The sequence below is a fragment of the Lepisma saccharinum genome, chromosome 4 (genome assembly GCF_977018435.1).
Source record: "Lepisma saccharinum chromosome 4, izLepSacc3.1, whole genome shotgun sequence".
Taxonomy (NCBI): Eukaryota; Metazoa; Arthropoda; class Insecta; order Zygentoma; family Lepismatidae; genus Lepisma; species Lepisma saccharinum.
In genome coordinates this window covers 68,926,283-68,940,232 of record NC_139232.1, presented here as the reverse complement: position 1 = coordinate 68,940,232, position 13,950 = coordinate 68,926,283, and positions in this window count along the sequence as shown.

The window sequence follows — 13,950 nt, the reverse complement described above, 5'->3', positions numbered from 1 at the left end:
ATGACGATGTGGGCAAGATGTTTTATGTTTTTAATAACAATTTACATTTCTACGAAATTCCGATCGACGGGACACTTCAAATCACCGTGAATCCGGAAAACGCAGGCGAAATCAAAATTTCTACCGGCAAGAATATTTTTCGAATCAAGCACGACAAGATGCTTTCTAACATTACGTACGATGTTTCTGCAGGAGATTTACTTTACGTGGAACTCCTAGGAGATTACGACAAACTCGTTCCTCTCTTCGTAGAATTACAAATCGTCTATCCTATTATAAATAACCGTTAACCAAAAACGATTCAGATAAACGAATTTTCGTACTGGTCTCACGGCAGAAAAGCTAGCGTTCCCACCATGACTGATATCGAATCGCGGTGTCCAGAAAGCAGGAAACATTCCTCTGGCACGTTGGAACGAAACGCGCAACATATATGAAATACACGAAGACGAAGACCTTACTGTTTTCGACGTGAGTGCCGGGGATAAGCTGATTATTCAAAACACGAGCGAAGTGCCACCGTCTTTGAATCCCATCACCCTGGTGCTTCTCTTCAAACGTAATCTCTAAAAAAAATGTCTAGGCAAGCCATCGTCCAAGAATTGCATAAACCTGCACGCCGCAACTACGAACGTTTGGCTGTGGTAACCAAGGGAATCGACGACCTCTGGGAAAGCGACCTCGTCGAGATGAGTAGCGGAAAGTTGAAAAATGTACATAAATTGAACAAGGGCAACAAGTACCTCCTCACCGTCATAGACACATTTTCGAAATTCGCATGGGCTCTACCTTTGAAGGCGAAAACAGGAACATGCGTCACGGAAGCATTCAAGACAATTTCTCGCGAAAGCGGCGGCAGACGACCTCGGTTTTTGCACACGGACAAGGGGAAGGAATTTTACAATGCCGTATTCCAAAAGTTTATTCGGAAACACAACGTTCAACATTACTCGACCTTCAGTGACGTCAAGGCCAGCATCGTGGAAAGATTCAATCGCACTCTGAAATCGCGCATGTGGTCACGCTTCACGCTTCAGGGAAACTACAAGTGGGTCACCATTCTTCCGGAACTTGTTAACGACTATAATCACACGGTGCACGGAACGATAGGCATGAAGCCAGCTGACGTTACCAAGTCTGACGAGCAACGTTTAATTTCTAGCGTTTACTGTCCAAAGTACACACCCACGACAAAGAAACCTAAATACAAAATTGGAGACCAGGTGAGGGTCAGTAAATTGAAGAGAACGTTTGACAGGGGTTTCACACGAAACTGGAGCACGGAACTTTTTACGGTGGTTCGAGTTCTACCTGGAAACCGTCACACGTATATAATAAAAGATAGTAGCCGCGAGATTTTGAAAGGAAGATTTTACGAGGAGGAACTCTCTAAAACTAAATACCCCGACACGTACCTCATCGAGAAAGTATTGCGTAGGAAAGGTGACAAACTGTTTGTCAAATGGCTGGGACTTCCGGAAAAGAGTTGGATCGACGCGAACAAAGTGATCTTGTGAGTACGTGGAACGTGGTGAAGCGTCTACCGGATCCGGAAAGTCAAACGAGAAAAAGAAACGGCGAGTTGCTCCCCGACAGCATCCGCTGTCTGATCGTAGGTCCTTCGGGGTGCGGGAAAACGACACTGCTTGTGGACAATTTTCTCCTCGCACCGAATTGGTTAGATTGGAAGAACAGGCACCTGTACGTGTTCTCGAAAAGTTTGGAGCAATCCAAATACCAGCAACTGATGAAACTGTACGATGGTCTGGACATTGCAACGTTTGCCTCGGAAATAAAACCACTCGACGATTGTCGTGAAAATTCAGTCGTTGTGTTCGACGACGCCATCCTGGAAAATCAAAATGAAATTCGCAACTTTTTCACGCAAGGTCGTCACAAAGGAATGGATTGCTTCTACCTAGCTCAAACGTTTTCCAAAATTCCAAAACAGTTAGTGCGCGACAACGCTAATTTCATATGTTTGTTTCGTCAAGATCACACCAACCTCAAGCACGCGTACGATGACTACGTAGGCGGAGACATGAACTACAATCAATTTTCGGAACGCTGCTGCTCTACTTGCTGGAACGGTGACGATTTCGAATTCGCGACAATCGACATGACGAGGAAACCCAACGACGGAAAATACAGAAACAAAATCAACGACTTTCTAAACGTTGCAACGTTGTGAGAAACGACGTATATAAATAAACGTTATGACAAAACGAAAAATCGAAGACGAAAATCTCAAGCTTCGCGATTACCTCGCGAAACGCTTCAAAGGTTGGAAATCCGAGAATCGCGGATTCTACGAAGAGAAGAAACGTCAGGATCAACCTGTGATCGATGCCATCAGCGGTCTAGGTAAAGAAATTAAAAGTGTCACGGAACAAAATAAAAATTTGATCAACGAACTCGTGCCGCTCGCAGCTAAAAGTTACGCTGTACCCACGCTTATTTCGAGCATTCCTTCGACACCGTTCGAACTGAAGGACGTACCGGCACGACGTCGAGCTATTGGTAGCACGTCGTCTTCGGATAAAATCGAGTTGGGACCTTTGGCACGAGACTACCTGAGCACGGGGAAGTTCGACAAGGATGAAGTGTTCGGATTGTATCCCAGCATGGAAACCAACGAAGGCGGTGGTGTGGTGTGGAAGATTGGGAAATCGAAGGTGACCTTCGAAGGCAACGATATTAAAGTTAATTTAGGCGAGAAGGATAGTTGGACCAGGTATCCGGGTACGGTGGGACTGTGGGAACTCGTTGCCAAAAAGCAGCCGAAAGATTACACCGACGAAGATTACCAGAGTTACAAGGAAATTTTGATCATGTCGGATACCTTATACCAAAACAATGATGCGTCGCAGAAAAGGGTGAAATCGAGCAGCGGCGAGAAGTACAGGAATCTCATCAAACCGATTTGGAACGAGGTGAAAAGTAGAAGCGGCGTCAAACGCTACAACACGTTACCCAAAGAATTCGTTTGGGTGGACGACGTGAGGAAGCTCGTGGACCGATTGTTGGTGATAGCCGGCGAAGAGAATGCAGGCAATCGTAATTTCTACAACGAGAAGGTTGGCATCGTGGACATGATCAGCACGAAACTTTCCAACTTCATCGTGAACGACGACAAGGGCATAGGTTACCTGATCAAAATCATCAACACACTGCCTCCGAAATTCTGGAACGTGGCCGAAGGAAAAGGACTTGTGAACGACATTATCAACAACTTACCTTTCGAGATGCATTTACCTGGCTACCAGTACTGCGGACCGGGTACCAAACTCGAGAAAAGATTGGAGAGAGGAGACAAGGGTGTGAATCCGTTGGACGCCGCATGCAAAGATCACGACATCGCTTACAACACCACGCAGACGGATCTGGATGCACGTCACGAAGCAGACAGAAAGTTAGAGCACGCAGCTTTCGAAAGGTTCGTGAGCAGAGACGCATCGCTGGGTGAACGGGTCGCCGCACTGGGTACCACCATCGCCATGAACACGAAACAAAAATTGGGGTGGGGTATATAAATAACATCTAGTGAAAAAAAACATGGCTTGCATAACTGATTTGCCACACGAACTACTATCTAAAATATTCAAAAAAAATAGTTAGCGGAGATGTTAATAAACTTGTGATTATAGCTAAAACGACGCCGGAATTTCGCATGGGATGCGAAATAGTTCTCAAGGACTGTCTTCGGGAGATTAGTGGAATAAGGTGCGGTGATCTCGACACTCTTCTGTCGGCCGCGGGGGGGGGAAATTGAACGAGAGGTTGGACAAACTGTACGAGGCGAGGCAGGGGAGAAGACGATATACTGATGATTGGCGTAAGTCCAAACAGGAAACTGAAGAAATCATCACGCAGATCATCGCGTTCTCCGAAGCACGAACTTTCTTCCTCTGTTAAAAAAATCTTCGATACAAATCGTGAAAAAAAATATATATAAATAACACACATCGTAAAAAAAAATAATCTTCGGTATATATAAATAACACACATCGTGAAAAAAAAATTAAATTTCTCTAACACACATACTGAAATTTTTTTTTGATATGACGACTGAAAAAATGAGTGACCTCCAAGCATTAAAACAAATGCTAAATTTGTCAGTCGAGTATGTAAAAATTCGGGAATTGGAAGTCGACAAACCTTACATGATAACTTCCGGTTCAATTGTTTCTACCCAGTATGGTCCCAAGGTGCGTCTGTTGCTCAACAGACAATACAGTCTATTTTTACCAGATCGATACGCTATCATGTTATCCGACGAGAAGCTAGCTATCTTAATCGAGAACAAAACTCGAATCGTGTACAAGGGGGCAAAAGAACTTCTTGGTAAGAAAACAAAGCATGTAATAGAATTTGTGTAACGACTGCGAGGCCATGAAAATATATAAATAACATACTGTAAAAAAAAACTACACGAGAAAAAATCTCAGAATATATATATAAATAACATACCGTGAAAATAACACATAGAGCATCAACATGAAGCCCAAGGGTGTCGTGTACCAGATACCATATTCGAATCTAAAAAATCTAGGTGCCCTCGATGGGTTACTCACCAAGAAACAACGCGAGAAGAAACGTTCTTGCTTGTCGAAAGGACATGGAATGAAATTGCTGCTCAGCACACCTCAATTGAGACGCTTGCAGCGTTCGCGGAAACAGCAAAAGATCGGAGGTTTCATATTCAGCATCCCCGCCATCCTGGCAGCATTGGGGGCCGTGGGAAGTTTGGCCGGTGGAAGTGCCGCCATCGCGAAAACCGTCATCGACTCGAAGAAGAACAAGGCCGAGTTGGAAGAACAGAAACGTCACAACCTGGCCATGGAGAAGAAAGGAGGAAAGGGCGTGATGAAGAAGTTTAAAAAAAAGAAACAGAAGCACTCACCAACCGAGACATTGAATCTCTGATCGAACCGTTACAAATCAAACACTTCAGAGGAGTTTTCATGTCCGACTCGTTACCTTCAAGCGTTAAAAGAAGAGAATGCGGAGTAGTCAACTTGGACGGTCAAGAAAATCCAGGCACGCATTGGATATGTTACCACAAAAACGACAATGATAAAGCATTCGTTTTCGATTCTTTCGGAGGTGTTCCACCTACAAATTTAATTCATTATCTGAAAACGAACAAAACCTCTATATACTACAACGACGAACGCATTCAAAATTTCGGAGACGTGAACTGCGGTCATCTCTGCCTCTCCGTGCTCACGTTTCTCTCTAAAATAAATAACCCTACGATCGAGGATTTCCAGAAAGCATTGTGGAACCTCAAACAGCATCACTAGGATGGGCGTGTTCCATCTCACGAGCGAATCTTCGATCTTGAAACTCACGCTGCACGACGACATCGTCTATCCTAAATCCGTGGCTCTGCGTGCATTCTACAGCATGTACCTCATACCTAACGTCACGCATCACAACAACAAAATTAGCGTAGGAAGCGAACACATCGTCGTCACGCCAGGACAATACAATCTTTCCACTTTGCAAGCTCAATTACCCAAAGGCACGTACCTTTCTCAAAATTCGGTCACGCACAGAGTGGAAATCCTATCCGCGACGGAGACCGTGGACCTGGGCACCATAGGAGAACTTTTAGGTTTCGAGAACAACACCAAACTCGAAGCTGGCATCAAGCACACGGCAACAAACATTCCTAAATTCTTGGCCATAGAGACTCTGAACGTACACTGCAACGTGGCGGAAGGCATGATCACGAAATCTTCGGACGGATTGTTAGGAAGTCACAAGCAGACGGGAATCATAGCCACGTTCAAGCCAAGTTCCGAGTTCATGGAACCGATCATCTACACACCCTCTTCGCCGATCTATTTTCCAGTATGTCGCAACCGCATAGACGACATAGAGTTGGTGGTGACGAACGAGAAAGGAGACGTGGTGGATTTCGCAGGTGCCACTACGACGGCCATCGTGGAGATCAACATATAATAAATAACCATACATGTAAAATGGAGCAAATCGAAAGTTACGAATTGCAATCTTTCCCTCCCAACCGTCGCACGTTCGCAAATTTGAACGAGGCGAACAGGGAGATCGAATACGATGTGGACGTAGGAGACGGGTTTGTTCATCCTCACAGAGCGGACCTCTACCTTCAATTCGACGTGGTGAAGAAGGAAAGCGGAGACGCGTTTCCCGCAGCAGCAAATTTGATACTCGTGGACAACTTCGTGCCTCACCTGTTCTCGCAGGTGGAGGTGAGGAAACACAACACCGTCATCGACAGAATAGATTATCCAGGCATCACGTCGACGGCAGTGGGAACGTTAAAATTATCCAAAACGGACGCAGCATACTATCAGGCCGGGGGATTCGAAGCGGGGACGAAAATATCAACGAGAAGTCACACGGTGCTCTTTCCCATGCGTCTGCTGCCCGGTTTCTTCTCGGACTACAAGGAGATCATGTGGAAGGGAGGACTGCGCGTCACGTTTCGAAGAGCGGCCAACGACAACGACGCACTGATGCGATACGCTACTTTGGGTCCGGACGGCACCACGCCGATAGCCAACACTTTACCCGAAGCAGCCAAGTGCGTCATCCGGAGCATGGAATTGAGAATGCCGGTGGTGGAATACGAAACGAATTACGCCCTCAAGTACAAAGCGGAGATCTTGAAAAGTCCGCAGGTGCCGATTCATTTTCACGGTTACCAGTGCGTGCAGAAGTTGGCGTCGGGAAGTCACATGGAATTCGACGTGACGACGCAGTTCAACAACATACAGTTCGACATGCCAGATTTCGTCATTGTACTTTTTCAGACCGGGAGAGACAACAATCAGGAAAAAGATTCCAGCAAGTTCGACGACTGCAAGATCAAGAACGCTTATCTCAAGAATGGTAGGAACGAAGTGTTCCCGCGCGAGAATTACAACCTCGACATGACCAAAAACCATTACCTCAAACTTTACGAAGCGTTCTCGGCTTACAAACGCGTGACCGAGGGAAGCGTGGACATGTATTACACGCCCAGCGAATTCAAAGCACGCAGACCCATGACCGTCATCAACACATCTAAGAGAAAACAGGTGGTGGTCAACGATCGAACCAACATCAAGGTCGTCTGCGAGTTCAACAGTCCGTTGCCCGAGGACACCGTGTGTAGTGTCATCCTGATTGCAGAGAAGTTTTTCGCCTACGACGTGAAGAACGAGAGGGTCACAGAGCAGTTTTAACAAGTTTTTAACATCTTTTCTTGCACAATAAGAAATTTTTTGTACTAGCACAACCAGTTATAATGGCACAATACGAATTTCACTAGTTCAGATCAGTTACAATGTCAATTTCATTAGTTATCAGTTACAATATCTTTTTTTCATCACTATAGCACAAGAGACAAATCAGAAAATTTGCACAAAAAATTTGTTGTTGTTTTTACACAAGAAAATTAACAATAAAATTCTTTCTTTTTTATCGTTTCAGATGCTGTCGAAACATCAAAAACACATACACACACACTAGAAAAAAAAGCATGCAACTTTATTTGTAACACACACACATACATTCTCCATCTTCATCAAGAAAATATTAATAATAAACATAATTATTTTTATCTATATCTCACAATAAAACTCTATATCCAAAAATATCACAACATCAAATAACACTAGAGTCGTTAGTACACGTTGCATGCATTACGGAGGTCCTCTGTAGAGTTTCATGGAAGTTTGAGAAAAAAAAAAAACACGTGAAACTCTACAGAGGTGCGGTAATCTATAACCGCAGCCGTTAGAGAACCTTTTTTACTTTTTTTTTGGTTGGGCACCACGCACCCTGGCGAGGTTATAGGGGCCAGGTATCCTAAAAAACAACAATTATTATTTTGTTTGTTTGTTTGTGTTACAATACGGAAATAATAAAAGGCATACGCGCACGCGCGCGCGTGTGTATATGCCACATCGTTCCCCCCCAAAGAGAGGTTTACAAAGGTCACAATATATAAACATTTGGTCCCGGACTTGGAAAATTACGATAAGGTACACTCATTCTTCAAAAAATAAGAGGATGAGAAGATAAGAAGATGAGAGGAGAGGTTTACGAAGGTCACGATATACAAACATTTGGGTCCCGGACTTGGAAAATTACGATAAGGTGCACTCATCCCCCAAAAGATGAGAGGATGAGAGAATAAGAGGATGAGAGGATGAGAAGATGAGAGGATGAGAGGATGAGAGGTTTGTTTTTTGCGTCACAATACGGAAAATAATAAGAGGCATACGCGCGCGCGTGTGTGTATATGCCACATCCTTCCCCAAGAGAGAGGTTTACGAAGATCACGATATATAAACATTTGGTCCCGTTGATTCCAGCACTCCAACTTCATCTCTGATGTTGACGACAATGTTCTGAAGATGGAGAGAATAAGAAGATGAGAGGATGAGAGAATAAGAAAATAAGAGGATGAGAGGATGAGAGGATGAGAGGATGAGAAAATAAGAGGATGAGAGGATGAGAGGATGAGAGGATGAGAGGATGAGAGGATGAGAGCTCATCTTTCACTCATCACTGCTTTTCTGCGCCCGTGAAACATCGTCAGCGTAATAAATAGGCGCGGAACAGGGAGAGAAAGTGAGTTTTTCAACTTTTTGTGGTCGTTTGGTCAAGAAATCAGAATTGCAGTCAAAGGCATATTTACTATCTACTCTAGACGTCCACTCCTTCATAGTAGAACTTTAACAAATACCTTTCTTGACTATCGTCGCACAACTGATGAAAACAAGCACTCATTTCTTACTTTGAATGCCGGTGAATCTGCACTGGCAACAACGGGGACTGGCCTAACCCGGAAGTTCCGGGGGACCAGGCAAGACCTCACCAATGTTTATGTTTACATTTTTAACAGGATCTATATACAGGTAATTAGAACCTTTTTCTTTAGATAGCATTTAGCGATATTATTTTAATGCTAACGCAACCTAACCTAACTACGAGAGCATGTAGGTTTATTATTAGAAGAATGCTAAGGGACCTAATCTTAAAACATTTATGTGAAAGTAATCGCAACAACTGCACAGTATGTGTTACAGACGTAATTGCATACATAGCATGATGAAATCACGATAAAACAAAGACCGAGTTTGCTGCCACGCGAATCTCTTTTGAGGTTCCAGCAGAAAAAGAACGTGGCAGCAGACACTACCTTTAAATTTAGGCTAAATGCCTACGTTGTTAGGTTAGGTAGGCTAGCTATGTATGCACAAGGTAGCAAAACTGTTGTGCGACAAGAAACACTCGTGCTTTACTGTAGAAATCGAAACTTCTCAGTTCCTTGTTTTCTACCGTCCTGTAAGTTTGAGACTGGTGGAAGCTGGAAACTAATATCTGAATACACAATGCGTGATTTTGATAATGCCGTGATTTTTTTCTCTTGCGATACGATTCATTGGTTTGTACAACTGAATGAAGCGCAGGTGCTTACTTTTGGTAACATAATTTTGTACTTGGAAAGATAAATTGATCTGGAGAATCTATTATGACACTGCAGGTTGTTTTCTGCTATATAAACTGTTCAGGCAGCAGGAAATATTTCACCCTGATTTTTCCAGGACGAGGATAGTAATTCTATAACATTTAGTTTCTTGAAATTTAGATGAATATGAATCCTAACCTACTTCAGCAGTGACGGAGAAAGGGGGGATATTACCCCCAACTTTTGTCCCTGCAGTAGAGGTGTGCGGGATCCCGAAAAATCGGGACCGGGATCGGAAAAAAAAATTCCCGTCCCGATCCAGACTTTGGAAAATGACTTTCTGACTTTTCGGGATCCCAAGCAGTCGGGAAATACCGAATGGTCATTTTAAAAAGTCGTCAATTCTCGACGTTTTCTGCATTGTAAATGTTTGTAACTTATCGGAAATTGTTAGTTTTTGTACCAGAAGTGCAAAAACAAGCACTTAAGATGGAAATTACGTGTAGAATTCGAGATTTCAAGAGCTTTGGGAAATTTCGAACATGTCCCGTCCCGAAAATTTCCCGACTTTGTCGGGAAATTGAGAATTTTCCCCGTCCCGAATGTCGGGATTTGAAGAATTTCCCGTCCCGACCAAGAAAATTCTGTCCCGCACACCCCTACCCTGCAGTATGGTAAACCTTATCTCCAAAGGGAAATAAACTGTCCTTGCCGCCACTGTACTCATAACAATGAGTATTTTTTCTTTAACGACTTTAACTATAATTTACTGTGGAAAGGTTGACTTTCTTTTGTTTTAAACATGTTTTTTTAACTCATGTTTAAAACTATGTTTAAAACAAAAAAAACATGTTTTAAACAAAAAAACAGTTTGTTTTGTTCTTTTTTAAAAAAACACAAATTTTGCCAACCCTGTAAATGGGCCTGTGTCGCTTGTCACTACGATATGAACCACTGCTGTCGCGTGTCGCTTCGGTTTGAAACCTCACTAAGATGCATGCTTTTCACCACAACACAATACGCAGATAAGCGATCAACATGCTTGTAACAAAATGCAAGTCGTAAAAACCCTTTCTGGGTACCAATCCTTTCTCGTTCTGCTTGTATTAACAGGTTTCGTCTCTCTACGTTCTTCGGAAACCTACGAAGTGATACTTGACTCAATAAATTTGTTCCCGATCGAACTGTGCAACCATATGCTATACAGCGGATACCCTATTTCCTTGTAAAATAATCTCCACTTTGCCCTTTCATATTAACGTCCATAGCATCGTAAGCGTAACCGGATGTTCGAGGGGGGCCAGACGAGTGCGCATGCTCCGCAGTAGCTCCGCCTTTAACACCGTCTATAGTAACATCTTGTATATTCACCTGATTTGTGTAATTTTCTTATAGTTTGATTTTATTAATTAACGTGACTTATCTCGATATCGTTCTTAGTTGAAATGGAACAATGATATATCCTAGGCATTAAAACAGGGCGCGACTTGTGATTTTATCAGAGGGAGGGATAGACTTAGTGCGTTTCCTATCTCAATAGCATTATAGATGTTTGACAGTAGTTCACCCGAAACACAGGTTTCCATATTCTCCGCTTGTCTCCTGTATGAAGAGGTCTTTCTCGTTCTTGTTTGTGCTTGTTCTCATTTTGGTTTCGATTCAGAAGTTTGTCAAAATGTGTTTTACATTCACTTTATGCTCAGATAGGGTAATTGGTACGGGATCTACAGTTTAAATAGAAATAGAAGTATCTTACCAATAATATAATTGATAAAATTATGTGGAATATTCAACGTTTATATACATTAATGTATGCATAAAATGGGAAAATAATAAATTCTGTTTACAGTGATGGAATGTGAAAAGTTTATATAATTATGTAATTTCATGGGTCATAAAAATTCCCACAATCTCGTGTCTGACAATTGTGAAGATACTTACTTTAGGAAAACCCTATTTGAAAAATCGAAAGGAAAGAAGGTCATCCTATATTATCCTGAAACAGGGTTATATCTTATTAATCTATCGACTACCTCTTTAGAAAACTGTACCCCCACTACCCTACACCAGCGGCGAGTTCGCCTGCAGCGTGATTTCCTGAAACTAAACTTCATCTTATTCCATCGTTTCACACGCTTTTAAAACAATTCCCATCTCTTTACAAAGGTTTCCAAGAGCACAAATGAAGCGAACTAGTACCACAATGTAGTAGAATAAGTTTAAAGTGGTTTGAATTTTATTGCAAAGGAAGATAATGATTGTAAACAATATAATATTTTTGTGTTGAGCTATTAGAACGTGCAACGATCCTGCTAGATCGTTACAAAGTTACGCATTTGTTCTTTTTATTATCATTGTTGAATAGCATTGTGTAATCTTATCTATTTTGTTATCGCTTCTTCATAGTATTCCACTGCTATGCTTGGTAGAAAAAGAAGTTCTACCATATCTCACTAGGGAGCGTTTTTGTTGTAATAGTTCTTTGTTAACCTGTATAGATGGCACTCAATGTTAAGCAGACGAGTTTCTACTAGAGGCGCTGGCGCTGCGCTCAGAATTGTATATAAGCAGCGACACGGCCCCGGCCAGTGAGTTCTGTGTTGACTCTTCGAAGACTCTTGGTTGAGCTCTGCTCCCGCAAATAGTCCAGCATTGCTAGCACACGTGTGCTTAAGATTACAAGAGGGCTTTTTACAGTGTGGCCTACTCTGGTAGATTATACGAGTGATAGCAATATTTCTCGGTCTACCAGGTAGAACATACGCATTGCTCCAAGCTACGGTTTAGCTCGTGGATATAATTACTGTTGGGAGACGGCTTACTAGTAGATTATACATTTCACAACAGTCGATTCAGAAATGACTTCATCTTTTGGCCTAATCTGGTAGATTATACGAGCGATAGCAATAATTCTTGGCCTACCAGGTAGGTCATATGTTGCAGTGGCACAGATATTAACCAAATTCGAGGAGACGGACAAAGTCTAAGACAGACCGCGGACAGTCACGGATGAAGCAACAGCTACGGCAGTGCTGGCCTGCTTCTTGACGTCACCGCGGCGAAGCACACATCGTATAGCAATGCAATGTGCTATGAGTCACAGTTCAGTGTAGGCTACATGGTGCTACATAGGCACAAGTGGCATCCGTATAAGGTACAAATGCAGCAACACCTCCGAGGACGATCCAGATAGCCGCGTGCAGTTTTGCGAGTGGGCTATCGTGCAATTACGGCTAAATCCAAACGTCGCTATGCAGATACTTCATTCCGATGAAGCGAACTTCTACGTAAATGGGAAGGTGAATAGGCAAAACATGGGGTATTGGTCGCATGACAACCCCGCATGGACAGACCCCCACCAAAATGACCGGTGTAGGGAAGATTATGGTGTGGGCAGGCATATGGGGAACACGGATAATCGAAATTTAAATGCGGAACGATACCTGGGGATGGTACAGGAAGATACTGCCAACTCTGATGTCGGAAGATGGTACATTTCCTAGGTTTTTCAACATTATGACGTCCAGGTGCGTCAGTACCTGGATGAACAAATTCCTGGGGCATGGATTGGTCGACGTGAGCCATTTAAATGACCTGCCCCATCACAAGACCTAACTCCAATGGACTTCTACCTTTGGGGACACGTATGGTGTGAAAATTCGTGATCTTCGTCATCTGGAACAATGTATCATGGCTGCATTTGAGCAAATTTCACCAGATACAATGCTCGGTGTCCACAGACATTGGGAGAAGCGTCTGCACACGTTCATTGTCCACCAAGGACAACATGTGGAGCACATTCTGTAACAGGTAAGCATCACTTTTCACCAAATGAAGTTACATGAAATCTGATTTCATTCAGATTAGACATCCTGACGAAATTCTAGCCTATGGTCATGTATCACATGATGACCCACCTATCATTTTAAAGAAAAAAGTTGAATTGAAGATGGCGGAAGTCCCCGTGACATACTCCAAAAGGTGTCCCCTAGGCCTATTTTGTATCGCGCATATCAAATTCCATGAAAATACATCACTGCGGATATTACAAGGGGTGGTAAGGAACTTCTGATACAACCTGTAGTCATAGCCGCCGACTCCATGGGGCTTGGGGGCCTGGAGCCCCCCCCCACCAATGTTAATGATGTTGAGGTAGAGCCCTTCAAATAATGTTGCTTAAGAGGATCTAATTCTAATGTATTATTTTGCTTCTCTTGTAAAGTTTACTCTGTATTGTGCCACATGAACTTAACTTTAAATACACATTTGAAATGTTCTAGACCATCAACTTTGGGGGTTGATACCGCTAAAGCATCACCTTTTCAATAAAAATGTTAATTGTTATCTAAAAAAACAAATGAGCAGACACAAAAGACATAAAAAGACTTTGAAACATTTTCTAAAAGTTTTTCATGTTACATTTAATTTTCATGAGGAATATGATAGCATGATGATAGCTGCTTAAAAGCTGCTATACGAAGACGTAATTTTTATTTTTA